Source organism: Bactrocera dorsalis, chromosome 4 (assembly GCF_023373825.1).
Source record: "Bactrocera dorsalis isolate Fly_Bdor chromosome 4, ASM2337382v1, whole genome shotgun sequence".
NCBI classification, from domain to species: Eukaryota; Metazoa; Arthropoda; class Insecta; order Diptera; family Tephritidae; genus Bactrocera; species Bactrocera dorsalis.
In genome coordinates this window covers 72,756,238-72,771,779 of record NC_064306.1, presented here as the reverse complement: position 1 = coordinate 72,771,779, position 15,542 = coordinate 72,756,238, and the positions used below count along the sequence as shown (strand labels likewise).

Genomic DNA, 15,542 nt, shown 5'->3' with positions numbered 1-15,542 from the left:
GACTCATCGCTAGTATTAATTCGTTTCATGACATCCAGACGTTGACGCGTCGCTGTTTTCGAAAAAAATTTGTAGTTTTGAACCTTTCCTGCTTTCATTTTTCATAGGTCCAAATGGCCTTTCAAAATAGATTTCTGGTAATCGTCAATTTTCAAGCACCAATTCCTTTATTTTATTAACATGTTGATCATCACTTGCTCGCGCCAAAATTATCACCGAAGGCCTTTTGTAACATTCTGAACGTTTCGTCACCAGAAATTTGATTTCGCACACAAAATGTTATGAAACCTTTTTGTTCAATAATTTCCTTAATCAATAAAACTGCCGAATGCACTTTATGTAATTCAGAAAGACAAGCGTATACTAATCACTAATCATTATTTAGATGTGACATTTGGCACATTTTAAAAACTCATACTATTTTTTTTGTATAATCTTAAGATAAAATCAATCCATAATTCAAGGTGGTCAAGGTGAGTGATTGAATTAAAATCGAAAATAGATCAAATCTGCTTACCACTCGCCAACCGTGAACTAAAAATTAATTCAATGGCACATCAAGTCAATCAGCTAACAATTTCTAATGAAATGATAGCTTGACGTTGACATGAGACCCTTAGATGGCAGCAAGTCTCGTTCCATTGCCTTTACTAGGATCTGTTAGTGTTGGCAGGCAAAGTGAAAAATGAAGTTATCATTTATCGCACTTGTTGGTACCCACACACTCTCACACACTTTCGTTTTAATATGCTGCCGTTGCCGGTTGACGTTCTGACTCTCAGAATATTCACTGGCAACATTCTCCGACAGCAGTGGCGCGCGTTAACGTATATTGAATTATGTCACTCAAATATGAAGCTTTTAAAATTTATTGAAAATAAATCATCATCGTTTTCCAACTAATTACTCGCAACGTCTGTAAAAAATGATAAAATCAAGTTCGTGGGTAAGTGGAACAGGCGAGGCGTGGCGCAACTAGGTGGTTTTTCAGTGAAAGTGGCAGAAAAGACGTGGCTTATACATATATAGTAATTATTCCAATCAAAAAACTCAAACTTTAACAAAATATTGGCTTCACTAAATTTTGACATTTCCAACAATAAACGGAAGTAAAACAAATATTCAAAAAGCTGTTGAATAAAGGAAAATCATATAATTAATTGCCTTTTTAATAAAAAATTGTTTAACGGTGTATTGATGCTTAGAAATTTTTGTTATACCGGCAGCTGTCAACATTTATCCGAGAACGATTTTGTTTTCAACAAATTTTAATATTTCAAACGGTCTCCGCCTTAGCGTTTAGTTACATTTTTCTTCACTTTCCTTGATTACTCAACTTCTGGTTTTAGGAGGAGTAAAAGCTACGCAATTTAACTCCATGAAATATACAAACAGAAACTACAACAACCGCGAAGTAAGAAATGCTAAGGCAGCATTGCCAACAATTTCGAATTAATCGTTTCACCGACAAATCGCCACGCTGGCTCCTCAGTGTAACGCATTTGCTTGCTTGGTGCCAGTGAAAATTGTGTCGTTTTTCGTTGTTGTTAACTTTGGTTTTTACCCTTCATGTGTCTTGACACTGAGTTATGTGCAGAACCGCCTATTTTGCTACCCACTGCCTAGATGACTTTACAAGCCAACGTCACATCTTCATATTTTCGGATTCGCGAAGCAGCGCATTTTCTCCCCTTATCGCTGGACTTGTTTCGTTTAATTTTTGACTGTTTGACCTTTTCACTTGACTAAATTTGGTGTAGTTTGCAAAGTGTCCATTGCACTCAACTGGAAAAATGGTGTACCCTTCTCATACATTTGCAGGCAATGCAATCAGCTAACTGTAAATAACGGCATTTATGTAACAAATTTCACTAATCCAATTATTTTCAAATAGCATTGAGGAATGCAAAAGGAAAGTTTCGATATTCTGATATTTATCTGCAGCAAAACATGCCAAGCCATTGAACAAATTTTCTAACTATGCAATACGAAGACAAATTCAAATAAAATATGTTTGTAAAGGAATATTCCAGTTGTATTCACATTCACATAGCTTGAAATACAACTCAGCGAATTATTTAATAATTAGCAAAGTTTTATTGCCTTAATAAATTCGAAAGCTTCATCAGCTTGGTATGCCTCTGCGACCTTCAAAAGTTTACTGTACTTTGATTAGCTTTGATTCTTTTTGTAAAGATTTTTTCTTTCTAGAAATTGTTTTTATTTCACCTAAAACCAATTTGTATTCGCAGAAATAAGTTTATAGGGAGCTGTGTAAAGTTTCAGTATCTAACTAAAAGGCAGAAATAACCAAAAAAATATGCTTCAACCACCATAAATGTCCGCGAGTAATGTCTCTTCGTTCTTCCCTCTTCATTGCCATCAGCTCCATCAGCTCATTTTCTTATTTACTACAACTCTATTCCCTATGGCAAGTAGTTGAGAAAAGTGCAGCAGTGGGCACAAAAGTAGCAAAAAGCCAACAGTTGCCTGTCAGCCAAGAGTCGTCAGTGTCAATCACATTTAAAAACGCCTTAACCTGAAGTAACTGCATAAAGTTGCTTTAGGAAGTTGAAACGAAAGCGAAATGCTGCAGCACACAAATAATGCATGAAGGCGGATAATTAAGTAAATATGTGCATACATATGTACGTACAAATACATATAACGGGTGATTTTTTTGAGGTTAGGATTTTCATGCATTAGTATTTGACAGATCACGTGGGATTTCAGACATGGTGTCAAAGAGAAAGATGCTCAGTATGCTTTGACATTTCATCATGAATAGACTTACTAACGAGCAACGCTTGCAAATCATTGAATTTTATTACCAAAATCAGTGTTCGGTTCGAAATGTGTTTCGCGCTTTACGTCCGACAAATTTTGTTCAGCGATGAGGCTCATTTCTGGTTGAATGGCTACGTAAATAAGCAAAATTGCCGCATTTGGGGTGAAGAGCAACCAGAAGCCGTTCAAGAACTGCCCATGCATCCCGAAAAATGCACTGTTTGGTGTGGTTTGTACGCTGGTGAAAATGGAAGAACTGAACTTGGTTGACATGTGGTTTCAACAAGATGGCGCTACATGCCACACAGCTCGCGATTCTATGGCCATTTTGAGGGAAAACTTCGGACAACAATTCATCTCAAGAAATGGACCCGTAAGTTGGCCACCAAGATCATGCGATTTAACGCCTTTAGACTATTTTTTGTGGGGCTACGTCAAGTCTAAAGTCTACAGAAATAAGCCAGCAACTATTCCAGCTTTGGAAGACAACATTTCCGAAGAAATTCGGGCTATTCCGGCCGAAATGCTCGAAAAAGTTGCCCAAAATTGGACTTTCCGAATGGACCACCTAAGACGCAGCCGCGGTCAACATTTAAATGAAATTATCTTCAAAAAGTAAATGTCATGAACCAATCTAACGTTTCAAATAAAGAACCGATGAGATTTTGCAAATTTTATGCGTTTTTTTTTTAAAAAAAGTTATCAAGCTCTTAAAAAATCACCCTTTACTATATGGTTAAAAATATGTTGACAGTTCGTTTGACCATTTGAGTGAGTCTTTTGGGTGAAAGGAACGCTCATAAGAGCATAAATGCGGTTAAACACTGACAAAAGGAATTGGAAAGGGTTAACTGAAAAAATATACAAAGTAGGGCAATTTGAGATATTCTGACCAATTTTGTTTGATTCAATTTGTGGGTCACTCAGGGCAGAACTCTTTATTTGACTTTAAGTTAAAAGTCATAAAACCTCCAATTTCAAGGAAAATCAACAATGCAAGTCCAGCGTATTCATATTTCTAACAAATTTTTTTTGGAATTTTTGCTCCTAAATTCAGTGAAAAAGTACACTGACTAACTATAAAGAATGTTTTGTAAGGAAACATACCAAGCAGCTAATTAAATCTGCTGAAAGCCAATTAAATTAAAAGCAGCGGACACAAAGGCTGTATTCACACAACTCATTTCTCTTCGTCAGTTTAGATACAAATAGTACGAGCTTATGTCTTTGTAGTCGTATGAGCATTCTCATGTGTCTAATACCTGCACTTAAATTAGTTTTATTTTAATGAAAATAGTCACAACTCAAGTTCACTGGATGAGGGGGCAAAAGAGAAAAATGAAAATAATGTTTCCAAGTTTAATTAGGTAATATGTACATACACATACTTTGCCTGTTTTTGTGAGGCCCACTGACATTTCTTATCTCCGTCAAAAAATCTTTGCTTTCTCTGCAAACACAGAAAATGAGATGAAAGTGAAATTCCCAGCATATTTGCACATGTGAATGTAGATTTATTGTGTCATATGTATTTGTATGTGAACAACAGTGACACTTTTGCAATATTCATTTAGTTTTATCATTTATTTCACTTCTGTGACTTTTGCTACAAGTTTTTGCTAAACAATGGACTTAGCTTTGACAATTTAATTTAACTTCCATATTCATACATGAAGATGAGAAAGAAAATTCTGCCGTTTGACGGTAGCGACGAGAGTTCAACTAAATGTAATACGATAGGTTGAAGTGTATGTTGAAATGATCTTCAGAATTCTTCGAAAAGTTCCAATGCAAAAGTACTTCAAGGCTTTGAAAGCATTAGGAAGAAGGGTTAAGAAAGGCAAGAGGAGCAAACCGCATATCAATTTGCGAATTCAACCAAAGGGAGGATAAAGATAAAAATTGTATGACAATGTATCGGCCCTGGATATAACACAGAAAACTGGATATAGTGATGAATCTCATTTAGAGAGTCCTCCGGTTATTTCTGAAAATCCTTGCGAACTGCTACAATTAGGGGTTTCACAGGTCTCATAAAGTTATAAGTTATAACGATTCGAAAACATAACATTGAGAATTGTAAATGTGTAAGCTCATTTTTGTATGAAATTTACCAAATTTTTTTTAAGCAAGTGTAAACATTTATAATTTTACGATTTTACGATGCTTTAAGACGGGTTGTGAGTACCCCAAATATATATATTTTTAACATAATATTTTAGCATCATATACAAATAATTATTCTTTTCTGATTTCTCAGTAACGTATTTCGGAAGATTTTCTGATTTTTGTGATTTCTCTATAGAACTGAAATTATAATAAAGCACATAAACTTATTTAACTTGACTGATCCTTCACTCCCATATATTCTTCGTATTATGATGAATTCTCCATAAGTAAAAATAAAATAAACTCTATATTATCGTATTTATTTCAGAATATTCATATTATAAACTAACCGTAATTTGTACTTTTTAGTTTAAAATTGTGATTTCGTTCCTATAGAAAATATAACAATTCTTACCCTCAGCATCCCTAGTACAGAGATTTACTACGAATTTTCAGAAAATTGTTTTCAGCTACCCCAATAAGAATCGCCTTGCGCGAGTTCAAAGAAAACTCTCAATATCCATTATGATGCTCTCTGTTTTGCTAAGAACACGTGATTGCGTATTTAACTCTCTGTTTGTTTGTTTACACTTGACATGTACATAACTGGTGTGTTCGATACACAAGCTATCAGAGCTGAGTTTTACCAAAAAGAGAGAATGAAAAAACTGAGCACATGAACATCAAATTTAGTACACTTCTCTAATAGAGTTAACAGAGCGGTACATAATTTCATTGCATTCATTTCTCTCTACGTTTCGACATAAGTATATTATTTTATTTACCTAAGCTCACGACACAGAATTCCTGCTACTGGCACAACATGAACTCTTTTCCGCCGCATAGCAGACAACATGACTGCTAACTAGGCAGTGGTATGAACCAGCTGTAAACACCTCTGTTAGCTTTAACAGCAAAGCAAAGCGTAAACAGAGAACCGCGAAACCAACAGCTCCGGCAAATGCAACCGCAGCAGCGTCGCCGCCTGCGAGAGGGACCACGTGGACACCAATTATGTGCTCAAGGATGCAGCAATAGCAGCACTAGCACCAACACAAGTGCAAACCCCAACAATTTCAGCAGCGCTGCTTCATACACAGCCTCCGCATCCGCGATGTTCGCATCTGCGCCTTCCGCCTCAGCTCATTACTCGGCTGGCTCTTGGCTTTTTACCTCAGTCGCAGCGGAGATTCAGTTCAGTTTAGAACGTGGGCTTGAACCCGATGTGGAAATAGAAGAAGATATTAAAGAATTAAAGCAGAAGCCAAGAGGAGGCAGAGTAAAGTCCCACAAACATACATACATTTGTGCTGCCAAGTGTTGCGCGGTTGAGAGGTGTTCTGGTGGCCCGTGCCCAAGTGTGAAGTGTGTTCAAACTTAAATTCCCGTTCTTTATATATTGAAATTCTGTGTGAATTGTGAGACTAGATTTTTAGGCTTCTTCGCCAGACTCGGTCAATTGCGGTGCTTTATGCTTTCGGTTATCCTTTGGCTTTGACTTCTTACCTTAAGTTGGCAATGAAAAGAATGTATAAGAAGCAAAAAAAATTGAATTAAGTTTTTAGTATTTATACTCGTAGTGAAATACTAAAGGCGAATTAAAGTGCGCTTCATCAGACAATAAACGCTTGCTAGCTGCAAGTTGGCCGCTGCTATCAGACACGTTGGCCGAAATTCGGCAAAAAAATAAGTGAAATCTCGACAGCCAGTGATTGGAAAGTGGTGGCTAAGTGGAAATAAGCGATAAGTGGTGGAGGCAAAAAGTCTAGGCGAAATAGCGCCACCAAAATCTGAGTGAAAATCGTGATAGCGTGCAAGCATAGTGCTCAGTGTGCAGTGAAGACGCAAGCACGTGTATGTTAGTGTGTATGTTAGTGCAATTATTAATATTGCGTGTTTGTAGCGCGTTTCTTCCAGAGAAAAAATTCCAAACCGCGTGGGCGCATAAATTTTAATTAAACGCCCAGCCGCCTCCCTTAACAGCCGTTCGTGCTGTCCGCGCCTCAGCTCACGGTTTCCGTCACACAATCAGCGTCATCATCAGCAATATCCGTTGTGATAGTGAAAAACAGAACAAGGATTCGGAGCGTGCCTCTGGGAGAACAACGAAATCATCGTTACCATAAATTTCGAAATGTACGCACCAAAAGTCATTAGTTGTAAATTATTTAGCGCTTATTAAAAATGTAAATGTGCTTAAGTTTTATTTTGCTTGCTGCAACAAATTTGTGGCAAGTGAGGCACTTTAGTGATTCTACTTCCTGATTATTATTTTTGGTCCTTTGTGAGATTGTGTTTGCTTTTAATTTTGCGCTTTTGCTTTTTAATGTTTTCTTTGGCAGCGATTGCATTTTGTGCTTTACCGTTACATTTCTGTGTTCTGGTAACACGTTGCTACAGAGTATAATAGTTTTGTTCCCCTAACGGTTGCACGTATCTCTTAAACTAATATAGGCAGATATAGGGTTATACACATACGGTTACATATATGTAATAACGATTTGAAATCCGGGTGACTGTCGGTCCGTTCGTCCGTGCAAATTAAGATATATTGATGAAACTTGGTCCACGTGTTTCTTGGACTTCTAAACCATTTAAACTTTCTCAGCGTAAAGTCCTACCGACAGTGTGAAAACGGATGATAGCTCCGCTCGGTCCCATATAACTGTTAATAATTACTAAAAGCGCATTAAACCTATAACTAAATATGCAAGCGACATTAAGTTTTACCTTCGAGATGTTATTATAACGCTTCAATGGAGTCGGTGTCCAAATTGGACGATGGACGTTGCACGGCCCACCTTCAAGTGAAAACACATATTTCGACACCCGCCTGATCGATTTCGACCGCTCATGACATTTTTCGTGTTTTGCTATATTTATGAAAATAAAAGAAGTCGGACTAAAGCCACGCCTACTTCTCATATAACACAACACAATTATAAATATCATTCGAAACTTTCACTTTAATATATCAGGATAACAACTTTCCACGAGTAGTGTAATTGAGGTGCGCCATCTTACGACTAAAAATTTCCCAAATCGAACGAAAAATATTTCAGCTCCTAGGTCCTGAATATGAATAAATTTGGAATAAATAAATCCCGGTGAAAACTCACCCTAGACCCCATATAACTAATAAGCCTTAAGTACTTGAAGGTACTTCCGTGTCTTTGATCCTTGCAAGTTCCAAGAGTATAAAGTGTTCCGTTGTACCCGAGCTCTTCCTTACTTGTTCCAACTAAAAATAATTTCTCGCTTTATTAGTGTGCGTTTCGTTGGCGCGTGTAAGCACAAATCTTTTCTTGTTCATTCATTCGCCTGTGGCTGCTCACAACAATCGGACTTGTGGCCGTGAAAGTGGGAACAATATGCATTGTAGCTTTTGAATGTTTTCCTTTCCGCTTCTGATTCATCGCCTCCACTAGGGCTAATGCTACCGTAACATCCGTAATGCTGTGTTGCATTCTGTTTTGGGCTTTCGTTTTCATTTCTGTGCAAAGCCGCAATCTGACTGGCTTTTGACGAAATGCTTTCATCTCCTCGCTTTTGACGGAAGTGCCTTGATTGTGTTTGTATTATTCTTCAAATTACACTTTAACTGAGAAACAAATTTTAAAAATTAAATTTCCTGTATTAAAATGTAAGTCTCCCTCTGAACTGTTTCAAGAAGTTCCTCATACGCCAAGGTGCTTTTTAATTACAGCATGCTTATTAGGAAAAATGGACATCGGATAATAGTGTAACTTAAAGTCACCTAATCGCAAGTGAACACAGTTTTTAATAATTGTGAAAGATTGTTGATTCGTGTCAAAAATTATGAAAGAATGATAATGTTCCAAGTAATACATTTACATCTGCGAATAAGAAGTATTTTTTTTGAGTCACAAATGTGTTAATAATATTTTAGCTGAAAATCATTTCACTTTTCTTCGTTTTACTGGTCCTAAAATAAAAGTGCCGGAAAGGCTTCACAGTGTATGCATTTTCAAAACTTTTTTTTATTTAACAATATGGTTTATGGATCTCGTCACCCGTTAAATTACCAATTATGTTATTATTCAAATTGCGTAAATATTTGATGCAATCAAATCTCAACAAAGTGCTCAGCCCGAGGCAACTCATTATTAATACTTATTTGGTCATATTTGTATGCTAATGGACATTTGTTTTTGTTTTCTTCCACTTGACCGACCAAAAATTGCCAAATGCTCAACTACTGAAAGCCACAAAACGTTTTGTGAATGTCTAATTCGAGGGTGATATATTTTATATGAGCGAGTGCCATTCACATATCTTCATGAATGGGCCGAGAAGGAAATCTCAGTTCCTTATGTGAATAATATGGTAATTTTGAGGATCCTAAGCTACAATTGCTTTCGCAATTTGCCTTTAATAGCAAATAAAATATCAGAATATTAATGTTAATGGAATGGAAAGGAACGTAATAAAAGCAAACGCAATTACTTGCCTCAAGTGGTATTAACAGTTATTTGCAGATCGATTGCACCCGCAGCTACGTGGGAAGCTTCTTAGCTGCCTTTTGTCGCGATGAGGTATTTTGATAATTGAAACAATGCAAATGGCGGTTAACAATAAAATCATTAAACTATTTACGTTTTGGCTTATGTGAACATATGGGGTATGAAAGTATGGACAATGATTTGTGCATAAATAATTTATTCCTCTTAATATTAATTTAATATGGCATGCCTCATTGGACCCATAATGTGTTGATAATTGCCTACGTGATCCAAACATAGCGAATAAAATGGTTTCCGTTCGATACGACTGAGACGAAATATAAAGTGACTCATACAAAGCAGCTGTTAAATATTAAATAAACATTAAAAGCCTCGCATAAAGTTTAAAGTTTACAATTTAAATATTTTTTGAATTCTTAATTTGTTTGTGCAGTTTTATTGTTAAGGTCACTTAACTCATTTAAATTATGGCAATATTAGCGAGCAGTATTTTATTTCAATCTGCATAGCTAAGTAAAAATAAAGGCAATAACAAACAGAAACTCATACAAATACAATTTCAATGACACTCCATTCGAGCAGAATTTACGACAATGTTCACAACGCCTCGCTGAGTTCCCCCCTGCCATACACACACGCATTCATTTCAACATCATTGTAAAGTGATTTAAATTATTTCGGGGCTACGCCTCCCACGGCTTAGAATTACTTTGTTTCCCAGGCGCTGATACATTTTTCGTTCCTGGAAAAACGGAGAAACAGAAAAGTGCAAAAGTTCGTAGTAGCAATATTTAACGGTGCACAAGACCAGAAGTCTGCTTTGGATTCGTAATTAAAACAGCACCAGATGTGCTGGGAGAGCGAAGTGGGAGATTTTTAAATGTCACAGTTAAAGTGGGAATAATCATTTTCCTTTTTTCATCTCAGACTTTGTAGCAATGACAAAACGTTGATGTAAATTTTAATAAATTAACAACAAATATTCACTTTGCTTGGAAATTTTAATAAGGGCTTTATAGCAGCGGGTATAAAAACTGAGCAATTGGTGGGATACCGCCCATTCCAATCAAATTTGGTATGTAAAGTTACCAAACCATTCCTACATACGCTATGAAAATAAGCGCAATCGGAAATTATACAGAATGAAAATATCAGAATAAAAAACAAGTAGCAGCCTCAAGGTATTTCATCTGAAAAATTTCAGACCCAAAAATTGTTGAAATCAGACCATAACTAATTAACTAATTTTTTACCGAACGAATCGGTCATTTTGCTAAGTCTACTATTGAAAATCGGGGAAAATATTATTGTGATCACAAAAAAAGTACAGAAATTGGTAAAATCGGGTCGGTTCTTCCTTAGTTCTACATATTTAATATACATATTATCGAACTTCTTAAGAAATGAATGAAACTCAGAAAAAATATCTTTCTAATATAACCGTTTTCTCTACCCTATAATGGATGACAACAGGGCAATACTTCCCTTAGCTCTATAATACACGAATTTTCAAAGATGCGCTTGACTTTATACTTTATATTAATATTTGACAGTCTCTGAGGATTCTTCATGATATTCGTAAAACATCTCCTTCTGATAATGATACGTTGTAATAACAAAAGTAGATAAAATCGGGTCAAAATAAACATAAACATACATATAAGAAAATTGATAAGAATTATACAGAATTTCAAACTTCAGGTTGACTTCGTACCGTATATATGGGTCAAAACATACAAATTCTTAGGAAAATAAATGTAAGCATAATATTGAATATACCATAGTTTAATGCTGAAAATATTGGATCTCGATCCACGAATTATCCCAGCTACCTTATAATACAAATAATAGTTTTGTCTGCGTCGAAGAAATAGAGGGCAAAGCTAAAGAATAAAGCAGTCACGAGTGGCCATAATAGGTTTGGGTCATGAGCAAAGCTGATGAGGTAACATTACTTATTTTTCGCCGCAGTAGGACAAATATGTCACTGGAAATGAAAGTAGAGTGAAAACAACAAACTACAACTATACAGCTTCTGCATTGAGGCCACAAGCGGCTTGTGAGTAGTAATGTATAACAGCAACAAATCCTAGCACAGCAATTGCAATTAGAACAGCGTAAAAAATAAATCAACGACATGAACATGAAAACACCATTGGCAGTAACTTAAAAATAAAAACTCACTTTCCTAACACATACACACACACACACGGCAATGATCATTGACATACATACATTCACATACTAACCTTTTTTGGCAGGCCCAAAACTGTGTGTCCCCAATGCCTCGACAAATTCGCATTCGTTCGCGCGAATTCATGTTTGGTGGACGATTACATGTTGTTGTTGTGTGTTTGTTGTTGCTTGACTGTGCGGCAGTCGCAAACAGCACAGTAGAAAAGTAGAAGCAAAAAATTTGCAGAAAAATAAAAATAGAAGAAAGCAAACCAAGCGAAAGGAAATGCGTACCACTGAACTACAACAACTGCGAAAGACGCAAGTTCATCGAAACGCACATGGATGCACATACACATCTACAATGCATCAATTGATGCCCCAAGGCCCAATGCCCCGGCGCCTGCATGTTCCATCCAATCTCGAATTCTATGTCAGCAACGGCACCTCCTGCTGTGTAGCGCCTCGCCACATCCTTGCCACTTGGGACAAGGCGTAGAAGGGCGTTGTATCGGCTCGTTAGACACCCCCCTCCGCTCAGTAGATGCTCCGTTATTATTGCCTACAACAAATAATTCCTTACGTCCTTGACATTTTTCAATACATTTGGGGGCCGTGCTACATACGAGGTTAGGCATGTTTGTGTGCGTGTGTTCATTCATTTTATATGGACTCTTATGTGTAATCGAATAACTTAATGTGGAAATGTTCATATTTATAAAAGAGTGTGTGGGTTCCCATGGACTTAATGTCGAGCACAAGAATTTTGTTGGCTTATTTCCTTATGCAGCCAGCCGGGGCCTTACAATTTATGAACTGTGCGTTAAATATTTATGTGGTGGATTTGTAGCAGACAAGCAAACAATTTTTTCCTTTTTACACTTGATTTTCTCGCTTTTGCTGAAGGCTCTTTAAAACACGCATATTCCTACCATATGTATATGTGTATATATCTATAAAATACATACATGTATGCGTGTTTGTACATATATTCGTGAATATCTTTTATTGAAATAATTTTGAATATCCTTTTTCTTTCAACTCAGTGAGCCCAAAAACCCTGCAACATAAACATCTTGCAACTTTGAATAGAAAAGCTTATCATCAATATTTCCTGAGCTTACAGCTTTCAAACTAAATATTTATAAAAAAAAAATATATAAATTATAAATTAATGCTAATATCAATCGAATAGTAAAAAGTGTGACACACAAAATTTAATTTTCCAAAGATTATCCAAGAACGAGGTGCGACACGGAAATTGCAGCAAAGTGGCAGTATGGAAACTTCTAGCAAGGAAGTCACTGTGCATTCGCGGTTAATATGTTGCTGCTAATGTGGCATTGTTGCAACCGTCGACAATGCTGTTGTTGTGTTGTGCTTTTCGCTTTTTCTCATTTCTATGCTAATGCCTTTGCGGCACGCTGAACTGTTGACAGCTCACAACTTGCCACATTTTGTGGCATGTACCTGCTTGTGTAGCATCTGCATTGTTCGTTTCATTCTTGACACTTTTCCCAGCAGCTTTTTTTGTTATTGTTACTGACTTTTGTCGCACTAACTATCGGCGTGCCACAATTCGCGTTGTCTGTGCTGCAACAATTGGAGCACTTCGCTGTTATTTATGTTGCGTTTTGAAATAATTTTGCCATTTTCGTGAATTGTTTCCTTTTTCCTTTACCGTTATACCGGAGTGGCTTTGGTGCCACAGCCGCAACGATGGCATAACTGCTGCAATAATGAAAGTGTTGAAATAATAAAGTTCATGCCCCACTTTGGATCGCCGGAAGACAAAACACTTTCCCGCTTTCCAGGTAGAGAGAAAAGGCCACATCCTCGTCGTCATGATTTCTACCATTGCGGTGATCTGTATAATAAAACAATCATAGATTCTTGGTAGCACAAATGTTGCTATCTCAAGAAGCTGCAAAACTGAACTTTTTCTGCACTCAATGCCGTCTGCTCGAAAATGAAGATCGATTTTCTTGTGAATTTCATTTTTAATTTACAGAATGCCACATTTCAATAGGCTCTTTCGAAGATGAGTTATCATGACGGCCGCGTCAAAAAAAGTAGTTTCCTGCTCAATCTGGTCCAGTTGCTACGGCACCAAAACGTCTATAACTTCGAAAATATTTTGAATTTTGAAAAATCCGTTTAGAGAAATATATTTGAATTTTAACTATCGAATTATGAAAAAATAAAAATTTTTTAAATTTCTAGACAAGAGTGCCACCTTTGGCAACAAAAAAGAAATTTTGCATTGCCTTTTCCCCCCAATGCTGGTTCAGGACAATGATTTTCCAGCTCCCCACAAAGAGGTAACACGCACTCACTGAACCTTGAGCTGACAATACCGCATACGGTAACGGCAACAAGAGCCGCTGGCAGCAGGGAGGTCACAAGCAACTCTCGTACACGCCTTCATGTCACCTGTGTGAACACTCCCTCAGGTATGCATCAAGCACACAGTGTTGCAACGAAATGATCCAACAACCAAAGTTCACTCAGATGAACTCCGCTATTTGTTGGTGCAGTTGTTGCTAAGCACTGTAATAGCCACTCTGTTGTGTTGCCTGGCCTTTGTGCAATTCTACTTTGCCTTTAACTTGCACTTTTCTATTATTATTGTTGTTATTGCTGCATTTTTATCATATCCATCGCAAACAAGTTGTGTTCTGTTGCTTGTTGCTTTAAAAGCAGCAGTCGCTAGCAGCATAAGCATGCAGATGAATACATTTAGAGACCCAGGTGTCGAACAGCACCAAGCGTTGAGGAGAAGTGAAACCGGACACCCTATTTATTTATACATTTATAATTATATTTTTTCTGGGACCTCCATACATGTCTGTAGTTCATTGAGTATCAATTAGCGACGATTAGTTTGCTTGTATTAGTGCCAAAGATTATTTGTCCCAATTAAATTAAAATAGTTTATTCCCTTTTAAATTGTAATGCATTTTTATACTCTCGCAACAAAAGTTGCTAAAGAGAGTATTATAGTTTTGTTCACATCACGGTTGTTTGTAAGTCCTAAAACTAAAAGAGTCAGATATAGGGTTATATATACCAAAGTGATCAGGGTGACGAGTAGAGGTGAAATCCGGATGTCCTGTTCTGTCCGTCCGTCCGTCTGTGCAACAGCTGTAACTTGAGTAAAAATTGAGATATCATGATGAAAACTTGGTACAACGTATTTCTTGGCTCCATAAGAAGGTCAAGTTCGAAGATGGGCAAAATCGGTCCACTGCCATGCACCACAAAATGGCGGAAACCGAAAACCTATAAAGTGTCATAACTAAGCCATAAAAATAAAGATATTTCTAAAGTGAAATTTGCCCAAAAAGGATTGCATTAGGGAGGAGCATATATTTGGGAAGTAATTTTGTTTGGAAAAGTGGGCGTGGCCCCGCCCCCTACTAAGTTTTTTGTACATAATCTCGGAAAACCTACTATAGCTATGTCAACCAAACTCTATAGAGCCGGTTTCCTTCAGGTGCATTTCCATTATACAGTTCAAAAAATGGAAGAAATCGGATGATAACCACGCCCACCTCCCATACAAAGTTTTATGTTGAAAATCACTAAAAGTGCGTTAAACGACTAACAAAAAAACGTCAGAAACACTCTAAAATTTATACGAAAAAAAACCCCCAGAAAGAAGCTGCACACAGGCTTTTTTTTAAATTGAAAATGGGCGTGGCGTCGCGCCACAACTTATGGACCAAAAAAAACCATATAATCTCAGGAACTTACTCGACCAGATTTCAGTGAAATTCGGTTTATAATATTTTTTTAACACCCCTGATGACATATACTAAATATGGCGAAATCGGGTTCTCAACCACGCCCTTCTTCCAATATAACGCTATTTTGGATTCCATCTGGTGCCTTCTCTGTATAATAAAGGGTGATTTTTTAAGAGCTTCATAACTTTTTTTTTTTAAAAAAAAAACGCATAAAATTGCAAAATCTCATCGGTTCTTT

The 15,542-nt window shown here is 36.8% G+C and overlaps 1 protein-coding gene across 3 annotated transcripts in view; it reads left to right on the top strand.

Annotated features, from left to right (window-relative positions):
* Positions 1-6,086: 6,086 nt before the first annotated feature.
* LOC105231402 (neuronal acetylcholine receptor subunit alpha-7) overlaps positions 6,087-15,542 on the top strand; it is a 193,922-nt gene continuing 184,466 nt past the window's right edge. For 2 of the 3 annotated variants that reach the window (XM_049454408.1, XM_049454405.1), the window contains exon 1: positions 6,088-7,032. The gene's annotated coding sequence lies outside the window, so the exon portion shown is untranslated. Of the gene's footprint in view, positions 7,033-15,542 lie in introns of all 3 variants that reach the window. The other variant, XM_049454411.1, reaches the window with a different exon arrangement.